At 37.7% G+C, this 27043-nt stretch overlaps 1 protein-coding gene and 1 long non-coding RNA gene across 5 annotated transcripts in view; one reads left to right on the forward strand and one right to left on the reverse strand.

The window, feature by feature from the left end:
* The window catches only part of NR6A1 (nuclear receptor subfamily 6 group A member 1), a 215044-nt gene that overhangs the window by 97911 nt on the left and 90090 nt on the right, over nt 1–27043 (reverse strand). The window lies entirely within an intron of this gene.
* LOC103556330 (uncharacterized) overlaps nt 16249–27043 on the forward strand; it is a 40379-nt gene continuing 29584 nt past the window's right edge. The window contains exon 1 of the long non-coding RNA XR_546174.2: nt 16249–16608. This is a non-coding gene — a long non-coding RNA (uncharacterized lncRNA). The remainder of the gene's footprint in view (nt 16609–27043) is intronic.

Consider the following 27043-nt stretch of genomic DNA (forward strand, 5'->3'; position numbering starts at 1 on the left):
TTCACCAACAAAAAGAGGAGGACTGGCAGCAGATGTTAGCTCAGGGCTAATCTTCCTCAAAAAAAAAAGTAGTAATAAACACTACCCTAATTAAGGATAGCTATGAAAGTAAATAGAATAAATAAGGAAGGATTCAATGCCTAGAGCATAGGTGGCACCCAAACCTACCTTTCCTACTTATGCATATATTTAGCCAACATTCTGTCTGCCTACCTCAAAGAATTTTTGTGAGGCTCAAATAAGATGACATCTGTGAAAGTCCTTAATCAAGTTGAAAACACTGCTCAGGGCACAAGAATGAATATTTTATAATCCTTGTCTTCAACGTGCTAACTCCTAGATAAGGGAGTTAGAAGTAATACAGATAAGAAGTAAAGTAGTAAGTGCTAGAAGAGTAGTAATAATATGTAACATAATTGAGCACTTATCATGGATCAGATCTAGTCTAGGTGCTTTACCTATATTGTCTCACTGAATCCTGAAACAAGTCCTATGGTGCAAGTACTATTATATTAGCTGTGGAAACTGAAGCACATGATGGCTAGGTAATTGATTAAGTTTATACAATTAATAAGTGGTTGAGTCAGGATTTAAATGCAAAAATTCTGACTTTAGAGCTCATACTATTAGAGATGCAGAGGTGTGAATTAAAGAAGTAGAGAAATAATATAGTAACAATAATGGGGTCTAATAATGGACTAAAATTCATTGAGCACTCACATTGTATCAGGGCCTGTGCTAACAAGCACTATAAATCTAAGCTCTCACTGAATTCCAAAGACCCTCTGTGAGTTAGATACCAGCCGAACTTTACAGATGAGGCAACAGACTTAATGAGGCTGGGTTACTTGCTCAAGGTCTCACAGCTAGTTACCAGTACAACCAGATCTCAAACTTAGCCCCGTCAGTGTGTAAAGCACATGCTCTTAACCTCCTTGCTCTCTGGCTCGGTGGCAGGTGGCAGTGTTCAGGCTGGGTCCTGAAGGCCAAGTAGAATCTGAATAGCTGATAACGAGTTGTGTGGGATTCTAGACAAAGGGCACAGCACAAACAAAATATTACACAGAGGAAGTCTGGGCACTTTAAAAAATACATTCTTAACTTTTATTGGTATATAAGTACCAAATATTTTTTATACACACATACATAATACACGCACACACAAAGTATTTTAAATAAAAATAGGATCACTTTATTTTGTGATCTCTAAGTCATCAGATGGGCTGGATTACCCTTTTCAGCCATTAAAAATAACCTTTTAAATTACAACAGCAGTATATATATATATATATATATATATATATATATATATATATATATATATTATAGAGCACTGGAAGATATAAAGAAGCAAAAATAAGAAAATAAAGCATGTCTTAGAAACTTTGAAAAGAAAGGACTGGTGGAAAATTAGCTGGGAAGTAGTTCTGGGACTGACTGCAGCAGTCTTGGCCTTGACGTCAGGCTGGGGAACTAAAGCTACACTCTATGCTCACACTGGAAGACTGTGAGCAGGGAGGCAGTATAATTAGAGCCTTATGCCATGCTTAAGACAGACTTAAATGGAGAGACAAGAGGCCAGAGGATCAGATAGGAGCCCATTATAGCAGTCCAGGTAAAAGTGAAGGGCTTGAGTAATGAGCAGGCTGTCTATCATGACCACTATAAGCTCAGGCTAAGTCAGATAGACCTAAGTTTGAACTCAGCTACGTCACGTACCAGCTGTGTGACTCTGATCAAGTTACTTAAACCTTGTGAGCCTCAGTTTTATCCTTTATAAAGTGGGGATAATAAAACCCACACAAAAAGTTTTTGTGAGAACTAAATAAGATGTGAAACAATGAACAGGATTAAGGTTTCTCAAATTCTACACTATTGACATCTTGGGCCAAATAATTCTTTTTTATGGGGGGAGCTGTCCTGTGCATTATAGAATATTTAGCAGCATCCCTGGATCTCTACCTACCCTCCCTCCCCAGTTCTGACAACCAAAAATGTCTCCAGACATTGCCAAATCGACTCCAGTTGAGAACCAGTTGGCATAATTTCTGACATATAAAGTGACCAATAAATGTAAGCTTTAAAAAATGATTGCAGAGGAGGAAGAGAGGAGAAGGTGATTACTTGGTGATGAAAGCAGAAACATAAAATTAAGAAAAATACTGAGATGACCAAATTGGCTGGCTGAGTGAATATGGAGGCTGTGAAAGAAGGAGGTGACCACAGCTTTAGTCCTGTGTGATTCAGCCCACCAAAAGAAAGAAGGAAGACAGGAGACTGTGCAGGTTTGAGGGACTGGAGGGGCATGCAGATGAAGATATTTGAAGGACATTAAGACTTCTGGCCTACAGAAGCTAGGGAGAAGGGTCAGTGTAGGTCTGTGTACCAAATATCAAAATTTTTACGTCTCCTGAGCTTTCAAATGGTTTCACTTTTATATAAAGGTTCCAAAGTGAGTACTGGTCACATGCCTTAACCGTAAATCTCTCAGGAGAAATAAACCTAAAAAACATGTTTGACAATGAACTGCCTTTAAGATCAGAAAAAAATATTTTATTTTCAGAAAGAAATATAATTAGAAAAAAATAGAAAGCAAACAAGGTACAGAAAAATCACTACAGATCTGTATGTGGTGACAGACTCTCTTTTAGTTTTCCATCCTTTCACCGGACAACTGAAAAACAGTTATGTGCTGATTTTTGAGCTTTTAATATGTGCTGCATATTTCAGAGACAGTGTATGAAAAAGAAGTTGAATCCAAACCAATGTGTGTTCAAATTTCAGCTGCATGATACCTTTAGGAGAAGCGAGGTCTATCTGACTCTACAGCCTCCAGGCACCTACAGCCCCCATGGCAGCTCTTGCTCTTGAGGGAATTGGTACCAACAGACCTGCCTAGCAAGAAATGTTTAAAAAAAAAAACAAAAACAACTTCTTCAGAGAAAAGGAAAGTGATAGAGGTCTGAAACTCAGATCTACATATTGAAAGGAAGAGCACTGAAGAATGAGTAAGTGAAGGTAAAATAAAAACTTTTATTTTTCTTATTCTTAAATGTTCTAACAGAGAGCAGGGTTTTTTTCAAAATAACAATAGCAACAATGTATTCTACTATGTATGCTAACGTATAAGTAAAATGAATGACAACAATGATATAAGGCATAGGAGGGAGGAATTAGAAATATTTTGTTATTATAAGGTATGTGCACTACCTGTAAAGCAGTAGTTATTTGAAAGCTGCCTTGGATTAGTTGTAAATGTATACTGCAAACTCTAGGGCAACCACTAAAAGAAAAGTAAAGAAAGAAGTATAATTGATATGCAAAGAAAGGGAAAAAAAATAGAATCATATAAAATGCTCAGTAAAATAAAACTTAAAAAGGCAGGAAAAAGTGTGGAAGACAAAAACAGAAAGAACAAGGACAACAAATAGAAAACAATAACAAATATGGTAGATATTAATCCAACTATATCAATTATCACCTTAAACATCAATAGTTTAAACAGACTAACTAAAAGACAGAGACTGTCAAAGTTGACCCCAAAATAAGACCCAACTATATGTTGTCTACAAGAAATTCACATATAGATTAAAACCAAAGGGATGAAGAAAGATGTATCATGCTAACACCAACCAAAAGACAGAATAAAGTAGGAGTGGCTATCTTAATTTCAGACAAAGTAGATTTCAGGGCAAGGGAATTTATCAGGGATAAAGAGGGGCATTACATAATGATAAAGAGGTGAGCATTCTAAGATGTTGTAACAATCTTTAATGTGTGTGTGCGCCTAACAACAGAGCATCAAAATATGAGGCAAGAACTGATAGAACTGCAAAGAGAAATAGATGAATCCACTATTATAGTTAGAGACTTCAGCACCCTTCTATCAGAAATGGACAGATCCAACAGTCATAAAATCAGTAAGGACATAGTTGAACTCAACAGCACTGTGAATCAACTGGATATAATTGACATCTATAGACTGCTTCATGCAAAAACAGCAGATTACACATTCTTCTCAAGCTCACATGGAATATTCACCAAGATATACCACATCCTGGGCTATAAAACACACCTCAACAAATTTAAAAGAACAGAAATCATATAATGCCTACTCTCAGATCACAATGGAATTAAAGGATAAAATCCGTAACAGCAAGACAGCTGAAAAATCCCAAAATACTTGAAGATTAAACAACACAATTCTAAATAACACATGGATCAAAGAAATTAAAAAATATTTTGAACGAAATGAAAATACAACTTGGTAAAATTTGTAGGATACACCAAAAACAGTGCTTAAAGGGAAATTTACAACATTGAATGTATACACGAGAAAAGAAAAAAAAAATCTAAAATCATTAATCTAAGCTTCCAAAAGCTTAGCAAACTAGAAAAAGAAGAGCAAATTAAATCCATAGAAAGCAGAAGAAAATAAGTAATAAAAACTAGAGGAGAAATCAATGAAATTGAAAACAAGAAATCAACACAGAAAAATCAACAAATCCAAAAATTGGTTCTTTGAAAAGATTAATAAAATCAATAAGCTTCCAGTCAGGCTAACTAAGAAAAACACAAAGAAGACACAAAGTACCAATATCAGAAATGAAAGCAGAGATATCAGTACATCACATGGACATCAGAAGGATAAGAAATATTATCAACAATTCTATGCCCACAAATTTGATGACCTAGATGAAATGGACCAATTCCTTGAATGACACAATCTGCCAAAACTTACACTAGAAGAGATAGACCGTCTGAATAGGTCTGTATCTATTAAAGAAATTGAATCAATATTTATTAACCTTCCCAAAAAGAAAGCACTATGCCCAAATAGGTTCACTGGTGAATTCTACCAAACACTTCAGGAAGAAATTATACCAATTCTCTATAATCTCTTCCATAATATAGAAGCAGAAGGAATACTTCCTAAGTCATTATATGAGGCCAGCATTATCCTAATAACAAAAACAGACCAAGACGTTACAAGAAAACTACAAACCAAAATCTCTTATTAACATAGATGCAAAATTTCTCAACAAAATATTAGCAAAGGGAATCCAACAATGTAAAAAAGAATTACACAGCTCTTCCTCAACTTACGATGGAGTTATGTCATGATAGACCCATGGTAAGTTGAAAATATCATAAGTCAAAAATGCATTCAATACACCTAACCTATTGAACATTAAAGCTTAGCCTAGCCTACCTTAAACATGCTCAGAACACTTACATTAGCCTACAGTTGGGCAAAATCATCTAACATAAAGCCTATTTTATAATAAAGTGTTGAATACTGCACTGAAAGTGAAAAATAGAACAGTTGTATGAGAAGAGAATGGTTTTAAGTGTATCAATTGTTTACCTTCATGATTGTATGACCCAGCATCATGAGAGAGTATCACACCACATTTTATTAGCCTGGGAAAATATCAAAATTCAAAATCTGAAGTATGGTTTCCACTGACTATGCATGGCTTTCACACCACTGTAAAGCTGAAAAATTGTAAGTTGAACCATCATAAGTCAAGGACTCTCTATACATCACAACCAAGTGGGATTTATTCCAGGTATGCAAGGTTGGTTCAACATTTGAAAATCAATTCACATAATCAATCATATCAACAGGCTAAAGAAGAAAAATCACTTATCATATCAATAGATGCAGAAAAAGCACTTGACAAAATCCAATACCCACTTTCAATAAAATTCTCAGCAAACTAGGAAGAGAAGGGAGCATGCTCAATTTAATAAAGAACATGTATAAAAAACCTACAGCTAACATTATATTTAGCGGTAAGAAATTCAAAGCTTTCTTGCTAAGATGAGGAACAATCCAAGGATGTCCCCTCTCACCACTGCTCTCCAACATCATACTGGAAGCACTACCTAATGCAATAAGACAAGAAAAAGAAATAAATGATACACAGATTGGGAAGGAAAAAATTAAAATGTCTTTGTTCACAGATGACATGATTGTCTATGTAGAAAATCTGAAAGAACTGACAAACTCCTGGAATAAAAAGCAATGATAGCAAGGTTGCAGGATACAAGGTTAATAAACAAAAGTCAATTGCTTTCCTATATACCAGCAATAAACAAGTGGAATTTGAAATAAAAAATACATTAGATTTATATTAGCACCCTTCCAAAAGTGAAATAGGTATAAATCTTAGAAAATACGTACAAGATCTATATGAGGAAAACTACAAAATCCTGATGAAAAATTATCACAGATATACTAAGTAAATAGAGATATATTCCATGTTCATGGACAGGAAGAGTCAATATTGTCAAGATGCCAGTTCTTCCCACCTTGATTTATAGATTCAATGCAATTCCAATCAAAATCCTAGCAAATTACTTTGTGAATATTGACAAAGTAATTCTAAAGTTTATATGGAGAGGCAAAAGACCCAGAAGAAACAATACAATACTGAAGGAGAACAAAGTTGGAGGACTGACACCATCTGACTTCAAGAATCACTATAAAGCTACAGTAATCAACACAGTGTGGTACTGGGGAAAGAGGAGACAAATAGATCAACGGAACAGAGAATAGAGAGCCCAGAAACAGATCCACATAAATACAGCCAACTCATCTTTGCTAAAGGAGGACAGGCAATACAATGGAGCAAAGATAGTCTTTTCAACAAACAGTGCTGGAACAACTGGATATCTACATGTAAAAACATGAATCTACACACAGATCTTACACCTGTCACACAAATTAACTCAAAATGGATCACAGACCTAAATGTAAAACACAAAACTATGAAACTCCCAGAAGACCACATAGGAGAAAACCTAGACGAATCTTGGGTATGGCAATGACGTTGGATACAACACCAAAGGCATGATCCATGAAAGAAATAAGTGATAAGCTGGACTTCACTAAAATTAAAAACTTCTGGTCTGCTAAAGATAATGTCAAGAGAATGAGAAGACAAGCCACAGATTAGGAGAAAATGGTTGCAAAAGACACCTTACAAAGGACTGTTATCCAGAATATAAAAGAAACTATTAAAACTCAACAAAAAGAAAAAAAACCCTCAACAATAAGAAAATGAACAACCCAATTAAAAATTAGGAAAAACCCTGAACAGACATCTCACCAAAGGATATGTAAAGATGGTAAGTAAACATAAGAAAAGAGGTTCAACATCATATGTCACTAGGGAGTTGCAAATCAAAACAATGAGATACCACTACACACCTAATAGTAATGGCTAAAATTCACAACACTGACGATAGCAAATGCTGACAAGAATGTGGAGCAGCAGAAATTCTCATTCCTTGCTAATGAGAATGCAAACTGGTACAGTCACTCTGGAAGACAGTCTGGCAGGTTCATACAAAACTAAACATACTCATACCATACGATCCAGCAATGATGCTGCTTGGTATTTACCCAAATGAAGTGAAAACTTATGTCTACACAAAAACTTTCACATAGATGTTTATAGTAGCTTTATTCATAATTACCAAAAACTTGGAAGCAACCAAGATGTCACTTAGTAGGTGAGTGGATAAATTATGATACATCCCAGACAGTGAAATATTATTCAGCGCTAAAAAGAAATGAGCTAACAAGCCATGAAAAGATATGGAGGAAACTTAAATGCATATTACTAAGTGAAAGAAGCCAATCAAAAAAGGAGACACACTATGGGGCTGGCCCCGTGGCCGAGAGGTTAAGTTCGCGCACTCCACTGCAGGCGGCCCAGTGTTTCGTTCGTTCGAATCCTGGGTGCGGACATGGCACTGCTCATCAAACCATGCAGAGGCAGCATCCCACATGCCACAACTAGAAGGACCCACAATGAAGAATATACAACTATGTACTGGGGGGCTTTGGGGAGAAAAAGGAAAAAAATAAAAATCTTTACAAAAGGAGACATACTATGTCATGCCAACTGTATGACATCTGGAAAAGGCAAAACCATGGAGACAGTAAAAAGATAGCAGTTGCCAATGGTTAGGATGGAGGGAGGGATGAATAGGCAGAGCACAGATTTTTAGGGCAGTAAAACTATTCTGCAATGGTAATACATGCCATTATATTTTGCCAAAATCCACAGAATGTACAACACCAAGAGTGAACCCTAAAGTAAACTATGGATTTTGGGTGATAATGATGTGTCAGTGTAGGTTCATCAATTGTAACAAATGAACCACTCTGGTGCTGGATGTTGATAGAGGAGGAGGTTATGCATGTTGAGGACAAGGGGTATAGGGCAACTCTCTGTACTCTCCACTCAATTTTGGGGCGAACCTAAAACTGTTCTAAAGGGGCCGTCCCTGTGGCCGAATGGTTAAGCTCACACACTCCACTTCGGTGGCACAGGGTTTTGCCGGTTCAGATCCTGGGTGGGGACATGGCAGTGCTCATCAAGCCAGGCTGAGGCGGCGTCCCACAAGCCACAACTAGAAGGACCCATAACTAAAAATATACAACTCTGTACCAGGGGGCTTTGGGGAGAAAAAGGAAAAATAAAATCTTAAAAAAAAAAAACTATTCTAAAAAATAAAATTTATTAATTAAATAAAATACATATGAAAGAAAAAATACTGGCTTTAGAAGCCTGGAGGAAAAAGAGAGGTAACGATTTTCACAAAGAAAGGAACTATATATTCAAAATTTTTAAAGTTAAAAAAAAAGACCGCCTTAAAATTAAGTTAGGGGCCAGCCCGGTGGCGCAGTGGTTAAATTCGTGTGCTCTGCTTTGGTGGTCTGGGGTTCACAGGTTCAGATCCCTGGCATGGACCTGGCACTGCTCGTCAAGCCACGCTGTGGCAGCATCCCACATAAAGTAGAGGAGGATTGGCACAGATGTTAGCTCAGGGCCAATCTTCCTTATACACACACACACACACACAAAAAAAATTGTTTGTTTAAGTTAATTCATATCTGCCATGTTTTCTCAGTGGACACTTGTGATTCTAATGGGAATGGTGAAAACACAAATTCTTACAAAGTGTGTACCTTCAGTGTCAGGTGTCTCCCGAACACGACCTCTATATAAGAGGTTAACAGACCCGCTTGGAGAGGCCTAGGAGAAGCAATTACAAAAGGAAGTCAGGCCTAAGTGCTGGCCACCAATACCCTGCCTCAAAACCACATCCCTTAGGAGCCCTGGTGCCTGTCTAGGTCCAGCTCTCTATGACCTGGAATTCAGCCCTGGCTTCTTCCTGTGAGGCCCTGACCCCATGTGAACTCAGGCCACAGCCAAATACCTTTTTGCCCTATCATCTTTTGCCCAGCAACCATGAGACTCTGGATCAGTGGATATTCCAGGCCTCAATGGCCCTAGATCCCCTCTTGCTGCAATCATCTCCTGAAGATTTTGATGGCCTGAATTTTAAAACGTGCTCAAGTCAACATAACTCAACTCTGAACTGAATCTCTTTTTAAACTTGAAACATTCAGTAATTATTTGATACTTTGGGGAAAGCAAGTCTACCTAAGGGGTATAATCACCACCACCATTCTCTGAACTCTGGCAATGCCCCTGAGAGGCACTGAAAGTGCTTTAGTAAAGACAGTAAATAGGTAATAAAAAGAGAGGGCTTGGAGCCACACACATGCACACCCCCACACCAAAAAAACACAAACCAAAAACAAAACAAAATGAAAAAACCTGAGTTAGATTACTGGCTCTGTCTTACAAATCCTGAAGAAGCTACTTAACTTCTCCACATCTGTATAAGAGAAGAAATGACAATACCAACTTAAGAAGGACACAGTGAGAATTCAAAGTAAGAGTTTGGCAAAGCACCTACCATAGGGCTTGACCCATGGTGGTTTTTCGTCTCTCTTTTTTTGCCTTATCTACTTTGCTATCTTTACCCCTGATGTGATCCATGGGAAGACAAAACGAAGGAGAAAAAATAGGCCTTATATGAAGAAATTATCCCAAATCCCCGGCTTTAATCATACAATCAAATTCTTAACATTGGGCAAGTCTCTTTTTCACCAAAACAATGAGCATTTTCTTGGCAGCCAGAGGAGTAACAGTTCCTAGTCTGCGCCTTCAACCCAATCCTATCCACGTGCTTTTACCCTTCTCCCTAGCAGATATTGGCACCTAACTATTTTTGCCTACCCAAGAAACAAGGCAGTCCAGAAGCTTTAGAGAGCCAACCCAACTAAAGCCCAAAAGAGAAAAAAACTATATCCAAGTCATGCAGAAGAAAGGAGGGAAAAATCCCCAGCTGGTTAATAAAGGAAATCAGCAGCAGATTAAACTCTTGTTTTTCATTCAAAAGCCACAGCGTGGAAACTAGTAACTAGCCCCAAATCCCTGAGTCTGGACCGATTAAAAGTGTTAGAGGTATGCCAGGCAAACCCCACACTGCACAGGAGTAAGAAAGCAGCTCTATTTCCCCACTGTTGGGTTTCCACAGGCTTCCAGCCTATGACATAATCCTCTATTCCCAAGGCCTAGGAAGGTCCTCTTCTACACAGTCTCATCAGCTTGAGACTCCAATTCAGTTCTAAGGTAAAGGGCATGATTTTTAAAGTTAAAATACAGTAGAGTTTCTGTCCCAACCTCAGCCACTGCCTGACTGTGATTGTTTAAGAATCATCTCCTCTCTCTGAGCCTCAACATTTCTTTCTGCAAAACAGGAATAACTTTCCCCTCACAGAATTGTTGGGAGAATTAAATTAAAACCTACATCAAAAGTGCCTAGAGTACAGTGCATGGCTCATAGAAGACAGGCTATTTCCCTTCCATTTTCCTTTGATAAAGCCTTATGCTCCAGGGGGAAAGGAGGACATGCTTTCTCCTTTCCACAAAATTAACTCAACCAGTACCAGTACCATAGCCAGGTCAGAGACAGGAGGGCTGAACTCAAACCTTAGAAATATCCTTTCCCATATCTGAGTGCTGACTCCAAGGCACACTGCAACAGCTCACTTTTGAGAGGCCACACTCTCACACTCAGAAGCTAGGTCATACATACTATTATTTTAGAAGCGAGGATTAGCTCAGAGCTAGGCTGAGTAATGAGATACAAGTGCTTTGGGAATCTGTGGGCTCCCAGCACAATCAACGAGTACTAACAACTACATTCTGTCCAAGGTATGGACAGACAACTCCAAGTGGCCAACAGCTCTTTAAAAAATGTAGAGGCAATGATCAAAGGAAGACTATTCTGCCCTTTCTTGTAGCTTCTGCTTTGGGAAATTTATATTTCATATAATCATTATTAAAAGCCATTTGTGGGTTTTTTTGTTCAGTTTCATTAAACATTAGCATCACTAGGAAAGCTATATAATGTATTAGAACAAATAAGGGCTTTGGAATCAAGCTTGGGTTCAAGTCTCAGCTCTGCCACTTCTTTGCTTGTGACACTGGACAAGTCATAATCTCTCAGAGCCTCAGTTTTCTCACCTATAGTGTTATTCAAAGTTCAAGTTACCCCTTCAGTGGGCTGTAAAGTCAATTTAGTGGCTTGCAAACAACATTTTTTTAAAGTAAAAAAAGAAAATATCAGATGACACTACATATAATAAGGACAAGTACTATTTCATGAAAGTGTAGTTTCAGGTATATATAGAAATTGATATATAGATATATACAAATATGTGTATAATTGACTACAGTATAAAATATCTTTTTTACAGTGGATGACGGTCAAAAAAATTTGAAAGCCAATGACCTATAAAATGAAACTATCAGGTGTGTGTAATGTTATTTTCTGCATTTTTCAGAGTATTTGAGAATTTGAAAAAAAATAAAATAATGTGGACCAAATGTTAGCAATTAACTCTACTAGAGTAAGAATACCTGAATACAACCTTATTTAAGAATACTGGGAAACTTATTCTTACTCGTCAATTTCAGATTCCCATCAATATATCTCTAAGTACGTCATGTAAATGGAACAGTCAGCCATCATCATCTGCCAAGACACATCCTTCTAAATTACTGACACAGAAAGACCAGGTCAAATTAAGAACTGAATTTTATCTTAAATTAATACAGAGAACCAGCATGCAAAACAGTATCTAGAAAAGAGTGACATGCGAAAAAGCCCAGATGAGGCTCTTGTCAGACAAGCCCTCTCTGATGTGGAAAGAGCAATGAAAGCAGTATTAAACCCAGAACTATTCTAAAAGAAGTATCATTCTGCTACGACACCCAGAGCTGGCTACTAACATGAAAGCCTTGGCAAAGACCCCACCTTGTGAAGCACTCCAGTTAAAGGTGATGTCAGGAGGCCTCAGGAGACCAAACACAGACATGAACTGCACAGAAGGACTTCTTTGGCCTGCAGAACAAGTTATTCTTCTGCTTAAAATCTTCCAGTTTCCTACCACTTGGGAAAAGAATCCAAATTTCTTACTGTAGCTTACAAGGCCCTACATGATAGGGCCCCATCCTATCCCTCCAACGTGACTTCCTACCTGCATTCGTTCTACTTTAGCCATACCACTCTTTCTGTTCCTCAAACACACCAAGCTCAGTCCTATCTTAGAGCTCTTATATATCTTGTTCTCACTGCCCAGATCACACTTCTTCCAGCAATTTGCATGCCAGGGTTCTTCTTGTCATCGTTTGGCTCTCAGCTTGTATATTTCAGTTCCTCAGAGAAGCATTCCCTGACTATCTCCTCATTAAAGGAGTCCCTCATCCCATCCTACCCTCAAGGCATTCTCCATCATCAGATTACCCTATTTTATTTTCTTCACAGCTTGGTTTTCTGTTTCACTCATATTACTTTGTTAACTTATTTTTCTGTCTTCTTACTAGACTACAAGTAACAATCTTTTCTGATTTATTCTTGACTCTCTCCTTAGCACCTATCACAGGGTCAGTTACTTACTTACATATATAATTACATAAACATATATGTATATGGGGGGGGTGTGTATCTGCCAAATAAACAAATGAATGAAAAACACTGCTGCAGCCGTTCAAGTGCATTCCATTAACTGCACTTTCAAAATAACGTAAGAGAGAATTTATATACACAGGAACATCTGTGAACTGAGTTCAACAAGGAGTTGTTCAGCTAAAGATCTATAAAAGGTCCAAGTGACTAATGCGCCAAGCTTTCCTCTGAATAGACACTTATAAACCATATCTATCACAGGGCTATAGCTCCCGATGGCCAATGAAAGAATATTTGACTTGGAATCAATGCTTAGGCTAAGTCTCCTGCTTCCAAACCCACTGATCATCATCTCACTATGAAGTCTGCCTCTAGCATAACGGCTCTGGAGCCAAGAGAGACAAGGATTTAAATCCCAATTATAGCTTTTATATGCTCTGAGGCCTTGTGCAAGTTTCCTCATCTATTAAATGAAGATAACAGTACTTATCTCATAGGGCTGTTTCAAAGATTAGATAAGCTAATGTATATAAAATATCTGTTACAGTGTCTGGTACATAATAAAAACCCAATAAAAATTAGCTATTATTTTATTATTATTCATCCATTCACATTTTTTCCAACTAATATTTATTGATGTCTACTTTGTTATAGCAGGCAGCCCTGGTGGTCTAGTGGTTAAGATTCAGCACTCTCACTATCACGGCTCGGGGTTGTTTCTCAGTCAGGGAATGACACCACCCATCTGTCAGTTGTCATACTTGTGGCGGCTGCGTGTTGCTGTGATGCTGAAAGCTATGCCACCGGTACTTCAAATACCAGCAAAGTCACCCATGGCAGACAGGTTTCAGCAGAGCTACCAGACCAGACAGACTAGGAAGAAGTACCTGGCCACCCACCCGAAAACAGTTGGCCATGAACACCCTATGAAGAGCAGTAGAGCACTGCCTGATGTAGCACTGGAAGACGAGAGGATGGTACAAAGAGACCAGGCAGTGTTCCACTCTGCTGTACACAGGGTTGCTGGGAGTCAGAATCAACTCGAAGGCACTAACAAAAACTTTGTTATAGGTCCTGTGCCTATACAAGAGGCACAGGCACAATTCAAGAGGACTTGGCTACAGTCCCTGCCCAGGAAGACCTCACAGTGTAATAGGAAAGATAAACTCATAAACTATAAGTATATAACTTATACTATATATAACTTATACTAGGAGTATAGTATGTATTAACTAGGAGTGTAGTATATATTACGTCTCATCAAGAAGGCTGAAAAGAATCTGCCCTTCTCTAGCAAACCTGATATTAGGGCCTGGTTAGTCTCTAGAGTTAAAAGGCACATCAAAACCCTTCCGATTTATAAAACAGAATAGCTTCTGAGATGGGTCAGAGCAGCTCTATAAAGAAGCCCTTATAAGATTCTAAGAAGAATGGTCAAGAATGACTGTCTTAATAGACAAAAGGTGAAAGCAACTCAACTGTCCCTCAACAGATGAAAAGACAAAATGTGCTATATACACATACAATGGAATATTACTCAGACTTAAAAAGGAAGGAAATTCTGATACATGCTACACCATGGATGAGTCTACAGGACATTATGCTAAGTGAAGTAAGCCAGTCACAAAAAGGCAAATACTGTATGATTCCACTTATATGAGGTATTTTGAGAAGTCAAATTCATAGAGGCAGAAAACAGAATGGTGATTGCCAGGGGATGGGGAAAGAGGAGTAGAAAGTTAGTGTTAGGTACAGAGTTGCAGTCGGGGAAAAGATGAAAAAGTTCTGAAGATGGATGGTGATAATGAGTGCACAACAATGTAAACGTACTTAATGCTAGAGAAATACACACTTATAAATGGTTAAAATGCGGGCCAGCCTAGGGGTTAAGTTGGGCATGCTCTGCCTCAGTGACCTGGGTTCAGTTCCTGGGCACAGACCTCCACCACTCCTCTGTCAGTGGTCATGCTGTGGTGGCAGCTCACATACAAAAGAGGAAGATGGGTAACAGATGTTAGCTCAGGGCAAATCTTCCTCAGCAAAAAAAGTTAGTTAATTAATGAATTAAAAATGGTTAAAATGCTAATTTTTATGTTACCTAATATTTTACCACAATTCATAAAAGAAGATTGTCTTGTGGCTTACACAAAGAGAGAGAGCATGCATCCCCTCTTCTCTGACTGATCATTCTTATATCTGGTAGCATATCAAGCTAGCTTTTCCCACGTTAAGACATGAAAACAATTCCAGGGCAGTCCTCATACATAGGACGCTGTATAATGTAGTCAACACCCAAGAACTTACAAGCACACAAAAATCCAAACCCAGAACGTACAGCAAAACAGATACTATACACTGACCATGAGTTTATTTCCACAAGTGTAAGAGAGGCAGAAAATAAACCAAAGTATTTGCATGTCTAAATACCAGTTTAGGATTATATAAGCTAATTCCTAAAGAGACAAGAAAGTCTCCAGAAAAAAACAATTGGTCCACGTAGAGTAGACTTCATATATCAGTGCCAAGGTCTCATAATATAATTTTATTGCTTCAAATTTTTAAAAGTAGTGTTAATTTGCATTAAACAAAGTAACTTTCATAAACTAAACAAAAATGTCACAACTGAGAGTCTATATAATGACCTGGTTTTCTAGTTGCCCAGAAGTATGAGAAATAAATCCCAAGGACCTTGGTTCAGAGAGACTAGAAAGAGTAGACTGTGATTGTCTTACAAGGATTAAAGTCTATGTCACAGCTCAGTGGGGTCTATGCTTTGGTAGCTTCCCTCAGCAGTCCCTATGTGACTAAGGACTGGAATAAGAGTGGCAGCTTCACAAAGCAGATAATAAGAGATAAAGCTTCTTCCTAGTATGTTCAAAGACTCCAGAATCCAAAACTTAACTTCTCTGCTGCTCATCTATCCAATTTTCATTAAGAGAATTTACATCATCTAAAAGCTTCAAAGTCAAATGTTTGTTTTTCCCTTATCAAATGCATAAAATCAAAGCCAAGGTGTGGTCTGGACATGAGCCTTGGTTAGGATCACAAAAATTCTCAAATCAAATAACTGGTTCAAGTTAGAGCCAAGTTTATCAACAATAAGATGACAGGATTCAGGCAAAGTCGGCTGCCTTCCTGCATTTCACAAAGACCAGCATGGCTCCTGACACTAGTACATAGGTGTAAGCAACCTCTGGGTGCATAATGCCACCAAACAAAAGCAACACCTTCAAAGTCTCTCTCAGTGATTAGATGCAGCCAGACACTCAAACTGCCAGTCCTGAATTACGGCCTCTGAATGGTGAGGGCTTCACATTTCACTGATCAGGGCACAGCCCAATCAGAAGACAAACCCCTGCACTGCCAGGGACCAGCAAATCCGCTTTCTTCCAGTGTGCACATGACTGAATGTGCTTCTGTCCATCATCTGGGTCATATATAGTTCAATGCAAGCTGAGCAGACAGGGCTGCGAGGAAATCTGGCGCGGTTCAATACCTCGTCTAGCCTGGGTTCCAGTATCTAATTTTTTTTACTGACAAACTCATTTCTCTACCGGGACAGGATGCTGTGCTGGCTGGAAGTTCCATTTCTACAACAAGAATCCTATCTGGAAACACAGAAGTTGTCCTCTAGCCACAGCAGCTCGAACTTTTTTGATTGTTGTTGCTGCTTTCTCCCATCACCCCTACCCCCTTTTGACAAAGATCCAACTGTAAAAAGTCTTACGTAACAGTTCAGGACTACTTCGGTTCTTTTACTGGGTAAGCACTTTCAATTTTTTTTTTTTAACTAAAAACCATTTTAACATTGAATCTGTTGAGAGGCTTGACTAAAATCTTTTAAGTAATTTGTGTAGTGAAATACTGTCAGTGGATTTTTTTAGTCTCATTTCTGCACGTGCTCCTTTGTTCTCAGAACAGAAGCTTTTTATACACACCCCATAACGCAGCTGGAGAGAGTTATGAAGTCAGTTATTATAAGGAATACAAAGATTGCTTTGCATTCTTTGCCTTCAGATAATTAATTTTGTATTTGTTCTTTTAAAATGGAGTATTTAAAGAAGGGAGAAATTCTCAAAAGAATAAACTGCTGGAGAATCTAGCAAAGTTTGAAGTTTCTACCACCTTTTTTATCTGTAGTTTTGTGTGGCCAAACACTTGTGCCGCCCGGGGCGGTGGGGGTAGAGTAAAGCGTAGACAGAGAGGAACTAAGCCAGACATGGACAAAGGCATGAGCCAAAACCAGACAGTCCTGGCCGTTCGATAGGCCAGCAGTGGGTGAGACAGGTCAGCCAGCTGCAGGGGCGGGAGGGGGGGGAAAGGGGCATGGATGTGTGAGGTGCTCATGCGTGCGATCGTGACTAGATTCTGAAACTGCCAGCCATTTTCCCAGCTATGCTTTGTGCAATCTAAAGGAATGTATCTCCTCTGAAGCAGTCTTGCCAGAGCCCAGAGATAGAGAGGAGTGTGATAAATACCACAACATATGGAATCAGAAAATACTGGGATCTGGGGTGGGCAAGAGGGAATGCCGAGGGTGTGGAAATTTTTTAGTGATCTGGAATGTGTTGAGTGACAGGAAGTGCCCCAAGCTTCCCCCCCAACTCTCCTCAGTCGCGCCTGCTTTTGTCTCACTCTTGTAATCTACACACTACTGCTTACAAAGCTGTCTGAGTTTAAGACAAAAAGAAACATAAAAGGCTCTCCGTTCCATAGTACCTGCGATATGGAAGGAATGTAAAAAGCATGGCCCTTCAAGCCTGCGGTCATTTTTTCAGGTATACAGGAGAAAGAATGAATAACAATTTTCTAAGGACAAATGAGAATTATGAGTTATAGTCTAGCTTCCAAATCTGATTTTAAAAATACTGATTCTGCTATACTTACAAATGCTTAAATTAGTTCTTAATTTGAAACTTGAGTTCCTAATTTGAGTCTTATTTGTTTGGTTAATATATTGCATGTGAAGTTGTTTCTATTTTCTTTGTATAAATTTGGACTTCGGGAGAAAAAAACATAAATAAGTAGAATGCACTGAAAAAAGGAGGATTTCTCCCTTCATTGGTTGGCAAGCATTTTAAAGGGTTGGTTTCTTGGAAAAAGCGGCTCTCTCTCTCTCTCATTTTTGCATGTATGCTATAAAGATAACTTTGTGCCATAAAAAATGTAAGGCAGAAAACTTTTGACAGAAAACAATACAGTGCCATAAGTGAAAAACAACTTAGCATTTTCCCAAACTTCCATGTTATCAACAGAAACACTAAAACTTGAGAGAAAAGCAGCCACATAATTGAATGGCTAACCCTACTTCTGGAAAATGAAATGGAAAATTAAGTGTGAACAACTGATACTTGGGATTGTTTCTACCTCCCATCACAAAGGATGTTAGTGGTCAGCCTAGGAGTTAATCTTTCCTAGCGTGGCTCTGAGCCTTCACGGCGAGCAGACGTTATTCACATGACGATTCGAAAAGTCCATTCATATATCTCACTACCTGGATTTGAATAGAAACCAGACAGCAATTCTTTAGTTCCAGCCACCATTCGCCCCACTGGACAATAGCGATTTGTTAGCACAGAGTCACAGGCTGTGGGACACAAAGCTTGGAGCTGCAGAAAGATGGGGGATTCAGAGAACAGGAAATTACAGGCCCGATACACTCCTGGCAGCTCTGAGAATACAAAAAAAAAAAAAAAAGGCAACACAGCGATGCCATGTTTAAGAGCTACTTCTAGCTTTTTTAACCACCTCCAATGTCATAAAAGCTCTATTGTTGGAGTACATAAAGTCACGAGTCCCATGTGCTCTCTTTTCTCACTACAGGGAACTTCATTCAATGCCCTGGCACAGTCAGAAAAATCAAAAGCATCCAGACTTGATTGGCTCTGAGCTCTGACAGAAATGAGAGGAGCATTTTACAAATAAAATGTCAGAGAAAAAATATGCTTGGTAACACAAGTGGCACATAATAAAATAAGTATCTTCCACAAATTATTTCATAAGACCAGACAATCAAAATGAAACCAAATGTATCAAAACTCCAGGGAAACAAATTTTTCTTCAAAATATATAAAAACTATTATTTAATGCCATCAAAAGTTTCTTCAGAAGATACATAATTTAAAAACTAAGCTTATATAGAACATTTCTCAGTTCTTGGTTATATTTTCTGAAACAAAGAACTAAACTCAAAGCCCTAAGGACTTATTTGGGAATATTAGAAAGGAAAACTACATTTTCTTTTGTTCATTATCAAATTATTGTAGCTCCCTGGCTAAATTTAAAAATTGCTTCTACTTCGCTCTCTTTAGAAATAAAATTAGTGGACATTCTAGGTGAAGGGAGAGAGAGAATTCTCCAATCTCAATCAATGAGCAGAGGAAAATAGTGCATGGGTTCCTGCCCGGGTCTTCATGCTGCAACCTGAGCACCAACAGACCAGAATGGTGTCCATCTCAACAGAAGGAGACCCTGCACAAGGAAGCTGTAAATGATTTTGTTCTTCTGCATTTCTTCCGTGATCTGTTAGCAAACACAAGTCCTAAATATTATCATACCTGAACTATTCATCAAATGAGATCATGAATGATCAAAAAGTGCTTTGGAAACATATTCTCTTCCATTTGGTCCCATGGCTTTAAGATGAACAAATACCAAATTTACTGTTACTAGAAAACAAATCAGCAACTTTTAAACTACCAATTATTGGATTTCCTCAAACTCTATCATTACTAATCAAACACAAGCATCAGTTATGACCTCAAACTGTGCTGCTGTCCAATACATAGCCACAAGCCACATGACTACTTTTATTTGAATTTAAATTAATCAAAATTAAATAAAATAAAAAATTCAGTCTCTCAGTGACACTAGCCACATTTCAAGCACTCGATAGCACCATGTAGCTAGTGGCTATCATATTAGACAGTGCAGATATAGGACATTTCCATCCCTGAAGAAAGAACTATTGGACAGCACTGACCCAGACCATGCTTATATCCAAAACACCTGTCTTTAACTACACATCCAGCCGGACAGGAAAGAAATTAAGCTCTAAGTAAAAAATACAAAGACAAGTATGACAAGGTAGCTAGCACCAGGATACTTGAGAGATGTCTAAAAAAGCATTTTGAAACCAAAGGTTTCATTTTTTGTCTGCAATAAAAAGGTTATGAAGAATATTAAGACAGTAGTGGCAAACAGGTAATAGTGGCCAGAGTAATTAAAATGCTCCAGAATGGCACTTAGTGTCAAAAGTTCTTCCTAAATATATGAAGCAACTAATTCTATGATCTCCTTCACAGAATCACTGTCATGGACAACAGAGAATAGCAAAGAGCAAGGGCCTTGAAGTCAGTCAGATCTGGGTTTGATGTTTGATTACCAGCATCCACTTGACTAGCTAGATGATATTAGGCAAATTAACTCACCTCCCTGAGATTTAGTATCCTTACCTGCAAAATGGGGAAACAGCCACCCTGCAGAATATATGGAAGGACTCACAATAAAGTATATAAAGCATCTAGTAAGGTGCCAGGTATGTAGTAGAGATTCAAGAAACAGTAACAATTATTTATTATATTTTTCCCCTTAAATCTCCATAATGTGACCCCTTGTAGGTAGATACTATTCAACACACAAAACAAGCCTTCATAAACAAATATCTTAAAATACTAATGCTGGTCATGTCAGTAATTCAACTAGAATAAAATGGAAATATTTGTATGCTAGAGAGCTTTTCCCAGCCAATGTGTGACCATACTGCCCCATATGCAGTCTGGCTTTGCCAGAACAATCTCATGTCATACTTGGCTCAAATAACTAGCATGGTCACTGTGTGTTCAGTGTCTTTTATTTATGAATCTGGGCTTAAGTGTTAGATAGAAGGACAACATTTTATAAATAAAAATAAACTCTACTCTACCAAGGGATGCATGCACATCGTTAAGTGAATACAAAGCAATGGTTTCCAAATACTGAGAACATGATGCCTATTCAAGAAAACAGAAAAGGATATTTTAGAAATGCAATGATAAGAAGCCTCATTCTCCCTTATTGAGATGATTGAAGCATACAGAAAAACTGCAGATAGAAACTCTTAAAAGAAACATTGAACTGAAGCTTTTTTCAAGGAACATTTAAATAACCTAGATTATAATAGTAGTAGCAATGAACTGACAAAACATCCAATGCTTTTTGGGCTTCGATTACTGTGAACTTTGTTTATGGTCAAGACCAAATGCAATGAATGGTGCCTCCTCAAGACTTTAGTGGTTAAAAAAACAAAAAATCGAAGTGACTTCTATCATGACTACATGACTTAACCTCCAAACCTACCATCAAATAAACTGGACGTGATAAAGGTGGATATGAAGGTCTTAAATTCTGATGTCATTCTCAACCCATCCTATGCCTGCTAGGTGCAAGAAACGTGGGTCTTAGGGTCAAGTGGACATGGGTTGGAATCCTGGCTCTGCTACTTATTTACTATGTGATCTTGAAGAAGTCACTTCCTCTCTTTGTCTCAGATTCTTCATACATAAAATATGAATATTAATGACTTCCTGCCATTTTAAGTCTCAAGTCATTTTAAGGCTAAAGGATCATATATTTTATAAAACATCTTGAACTGTTCCTGGCACATGGAAAACACTCTGGAAATGTCAATTCTGTGAAAACACAGTAAGGGCTTGAGTCCACCTCATTGTCTGAGTCTCTTCCCAAACACACAGAATGGAAATAGAAGGGTTCCAGGCTGATTTATAGCACAGACCATTCTGTTTAAGTTTTAATTAAAACAAACATGAAGATAACAGCTGTCAACCCTGCACAAAGAGTTTCAAGTCTTAGAAATATAAATATTAAATGAATATAGGAAAATTATTATTTGAAAAGTGAGATGCAACATTAGATTTTAATATCATAAGGTAAACTTAATACTGATACTAATTTAAGGCTATTAAGTATATAAGAATCATTTTCTTAAATTAAGAAACAGTATTTCCTAGAGACTCTTTTAGAATGAGATTTCTACTAATTCTTCTTAATGATTAAAACAAAAACATGAAAGTTCTAAAATATCGCCCATGATTGAGAAATTAAAATAGCCTTCTGCAGGTATGGGAAAGAAAATTCATGTCTTTTAAAATCAAAGCCACAGAAAGAATTCCTGGGCTGGATGTTTTCCTACTACGTCTGTAGACTCATTTTAAAGTTGAAAATATTCCAGCAGGAACCAGAAATAGTAGATGTTTCTTAATGATGCCAAATAAATGAAAAATGTCGGACATGCCACATAACCTTTCAGAGTACGGAAGGCAGTAGATTTTCCAAAGCAAACAGAATTATAAAGAAGATAGTGTGGTGTAGTGGGCAATCTGAAAAAGTAAGTTTATTTCCCAGAAACCGGTTGGATTAGATATGACTTCAAATCTTAGCTCTGCCACTATCAAGCTAGGTGACTTTTTTAACAAGTCACTTCTCTCTGAGTCTCTGTTACCAATGGTGGTCCAAAAAACACATTCATACTAGAGGCTAAAGGACAGATAGCACTTAGAGGTTAGAAATTTGGATTTGCCAAATTTAGGGTATTCAAATTCAGTCTCTGCAAAGCATAGCTACCATAAAAAGTTTTACAGGGCTGCTTAAGCAGCTAGATTACACAAACAGACAAGGTAGATGGTTGATTGGCTGGGAGGGAGGGAAGGAGGTAGAGAGGCAGCGGGGGAGGGAAAGAGGAAGGAAGGAAGGGAGGGAGGGAGGACGGAAGGAAGATCTGATTGCAACAATTTCCACAGATGCCATCAGGATAGATAAAGAAGTCACAAAGGTATGCAAAGGAAATGTTCCTCAGCAGGTGTTTCTAGATTCTTACTGAATGTTGATGAAGCAGAGCCCTCTTTTAGTCATTCATCCAACGAATAAGTTCCCAGTAAGTATCATGCACAGTGCTAGACCCAGATTGAGTGATAAACAAAACAGATATATTAGCTGCCCTCATGGAGCTGAAAAGCTATAAAGTGGGATAAACATGGCCAGAAGCCATGTCATTAAAAAAATGGTAGGGATCTGAGTTCAGAAACTTTGAGAATGGGTCCAATGATTTGTGGAAACTGCCCTGATAGCTGCTGAAGCCGAACTAACATAGTTCATAGGAATATGGAAGAATGTATACCCTCAGTTCCATCTGATTCAAGCAAAGAAATATGCTAAACTATAAGATCTTAAAGATTTTAAGCCATTAAGGAACTGAAATACCTTCAAAGACATAGGCTGCTTTCACAATGACCATTACTCAGATCTGTGGTAAACTACTATCTTATGAAAAAACTCAGTCTCCTTTTCATGTATGATTAAGAACAAGATAATTTCTGGAGAGGATAGAGTAAAGGGGATCCGGGCACGGAATGACATTCCAGGAGCAGAGCATGATACACTAGAGCATCAAATGTGATACATATTCCCTTCACCCACTTCCCTAAGACTATGTTCTTAACACTTACCATTTCCTTTAAAGGCACATACTATGATCATCATGGCTACACAGCTAGCTAGCACTCAACCCACTCAGCTAGCTCTTAGCAACCAAGAGTATTCGAGACAGGAATGATAAATACAAAGAGAAGGAGAGGCTGGAGTCACAATTGGACTTTTGTAGCAATTCATCTTACAAACTAGAACCACTTACGTCTACAAGGTGTCTAAATATTCAGCTCTCTTCCAATTAGAATTTAGCCTTTGCTGTCACAGGACTACATAAAGAAGTTGCTGTTACCAATGGAGTAAAGTATATCTATGTACCACAAAGGCACAGAATCTGAGGCTCCCAGCATTTAAAAGTCCCAATCAAGAAATTCCCATTCTAGCTCTTTGATACTTACAGAACTTGGGTTTCCACTCAGATTGTTTATTCCACTGGTAAAGACTCAATATCATGTGTCTTTTGCTTTTTCTTTGTTCACTGAATATCAAAGTCAAGTGAGAAAGAGATCTGGCAAATGTACTCAGAACACATTAGACAGTTGCATCAAAAAAGAAGATCCCAATCTGGTCATCTGTTACTATGACCTAGATTTTGGTAGAAGTATCTCCACTTGGCTTTCTAATAGCATTACATTTTGTCAGGTTCACTTCTCTGAATAATCCTATATTACTAGAACAGAACAATTTCTTCAGCTTGGCCACTTAAAAGCTTCTAGGTATACAGCTCATTCATTCAAAGGATATGTGTTGAGTGCTTAGTATACGCCAAGCCCTGTTCTAGGCATTGGATACACAATAGTAAACAAAACAAAGGTCCTGTCCTCGGGTATTGTAGTCACAAAGACTTGAATCCAGTCTCAGCTTGAGCACTCACAGACTATGTGACCATAAACAAATTTGCCTCTCTGAACCTCAGATGCCTCCTCTGGGGGAAAAAAGAGAAAATAATATTATTTCACAGAGCTATTGTGAAAACTATATAATGTTTGTCAGTATCTAGGGTAGTGCCTGGAACACCACAGATGCTCAACAACAGTAGCTACAGTTTTACAAATAGAACATATTACTATTATTCATCCTGCTTTCATATCCATGTATATGAAAATCACTCTAGTTTTTTAAAGTAACAGATTTCAAAGGCTTAAGTGTATCTAAAATATTTGTTTCAGGTGTTAAGAGTTAAGCAGAATAAGAGCCATTAATGTATGAAATGTTACTTCTGGTTATTAAAATGCTCCTGGCTGTATATGCTAACCACAAGATAGCAAGGATATATGAGAAAAATACTTTGAAGTTGGGAATGTTAATGGTGAAATGGATCACTGCACTTAGACAAATTGCAAAGGGTAGGGCGCTTTATCTCTAGCAGTATTACTATTTCAGCCAATTTAACCAGAAATTGTATAAAAGAAACATATCTAAAAGATTTAGAATTTCAAGTCTACCACAGCCATCAAGAAGGGCAAAGAAAGCATGTCTTTCCTCTAAAGTTTATTATAAAAGCCTTATAAAGAAACTTCTCTGAAGGCAAATTCCTGGGTGATTGCAGTGATATACTTCATGACTTATTTTATCATCTTATAAAAACAGGATGCTTACTGCACATAGACTAGAAAGCACAAAAACTGTGAAGACAAAAAGTTACTCATAATCCAAAAGAAACAGTTATTCATAATCCCACTAAAGGTAACCATTGTCAACATTTAGTAAATTTCCCTCTAGTCTTATTTTGCTGTTAATTAATTTAATAGTGATTTTAAAAATACTGGGAGTTCTTCTGTCATTAGACATGTATTACTTGATCTATATGTAAAATCTAGATAAAGAAAAAGATAAAGAAAATTGGTCACCTATAATCCCACTCACAGAGAAAATCCGTTAATATCTTAGTATAGTTCATACACAATAGAATCAATTCTCTATATATAGTTTTATTTCCCAATTTGTTCACTTATAGGCATTTTTAAAGATCATTTAAAATGGCTTTTTTAGATACCTAGGTGGTTTCCAATTATTCTCTATAATAAATAATACTTTGGTGAACACATGTATACAAAAATCACTATCCACGTTTCTGATAATTTTCTTGGGCTGACCAATTTTACTCTCCTACTAATAGGGACTGATAGCACCTGTGCCACCCTAAGCTCACAAACACTGAGAATGCGCTATATATAATTAGCTGGTACCCAAATATAATAAAGTTTCTGTTTGTTCAATAATGAAAAAAGAAGAGAGTTTTAAAGGAAAACTCAAAGTGAAACAAGGACAAGAAAGAAGAATTTCCCTAGTAAGATAAATTATACATCCCTAAAAATGCTAGGCAGTTGATAGAAATCTTGAAAACCTTCCAACAGGCCACAGGAAGTTTAACATCAGGTTCCAAAAGTCTCAGATGTAAAAACAAATGAGAACAAAACAAAACAAAACAAAAACACTATCTTGCGGATGTGTTTCGCTACTCTGAAACAATGAGCTGAATCAAGAATCAGTCCTACATGACATGGAAAACTGTATTGACAAATTAAGATGCACAAAAATCATTATTTTCACATCTGAATTATTTTTAAATTTTAGAAGTGAGCAGAGTATTAAATATGGATATATATTTTTTGTTTCCCATACGTAATAGAAAACTCTATAAATTCTTACAAGGCAATAAGATAACCAAGAATATAATTTATTCCACAAACCTTTTTTGAATGACAACTTTATTTCAGGTACTTTCATGTATAAGAGATCCAAAGTCATTAGGAGGAATACTTTCCTCAAAAAGCTTGCCTTTAGGGGGCCAGCTCCGTGACGCAGCAGTGAAGTGCACACATTCCACTTTGGGTGGCCCGGGGTTTGCCGGTTCGGATCCCACGTGCAGACATGGCACCTCATGGCAAGCCATGCTGTGGCAGCGTCCCACATATAAAGTAGAGGAAGATGGGCACAGATGTTAGAACAGGGCCAGTCTTCCTCAGCAAAAAGAGGAGGACTGGCAGCAGATGTTAGTTCAAGGCTGATCTTCCTCCAAAAAAAAAAAAAAAAAATCTTGCCTTAAATGTCCTTCACAGTCTGGCACTCTCAGATCATGTAACATTTTCCCTGTCTAATTGTTGAAATATCATATATCTCAGGCCTTGGCTAGAAAAAGGAAAATCTTTCAGGACATTACACTGAATGATCAACTTAGAAATAAAAGTTTCTTAAAAGAGGGGGGGAACCCCCAAAGTCAGTTAATCCAATTTAATAGATCCCACTCATATGGCTTCATATTAGCATACAGCAATGTTTACCCAAGTATCTATAGTCAAGAGGAATTCAAATACTGACAAGAAGAAAAAAACTTCTTACTTTCCACAAAATAACTAAGAAAATTTCTTTCATTTTTTATTTATTTGTAATTTTCCCTGTAAATCCTGCTTAATTTGAGTCCTGCGAGAGAGATTTTTCCTTAAGAGGAATAATACCCCAGGTTTCCTGCAGCTGTTTGAGAATATAAGCACCATATAGAAGAGAAATTGTCACAGTAACTGCATGCTCCAGAAATAAAAGCTGATCAGCTTAGTGTGAAAGATCAGATTTCTGGTAAAGCTATGCATCTGTTAAAAGACTATGATATCTGCATATACCTAATGTGTTTCAGAAATACACCCTCCCGGAAATAACAGCAAATAACATTTATCAAGGTCTCCTACACATCAGGCCCTGTGCAAGGCTTTTCTCG

The sequence above is a fragment of the Equus przewalskii genome, chromosome 26 (assembly GCF_037783145.1).
Source record: "Equus przewalskii isolate Varuska chromosome 26, EquPr2, whole genome shotgun sequence".
In the NCBI taxonomy this organism is placed as follows: domain Eukaryota; kingdom Metazoa; phylum Chordata; class Mammalia; order Perissodactyla; family Equidae; genus Equus; species Equus przewalskii.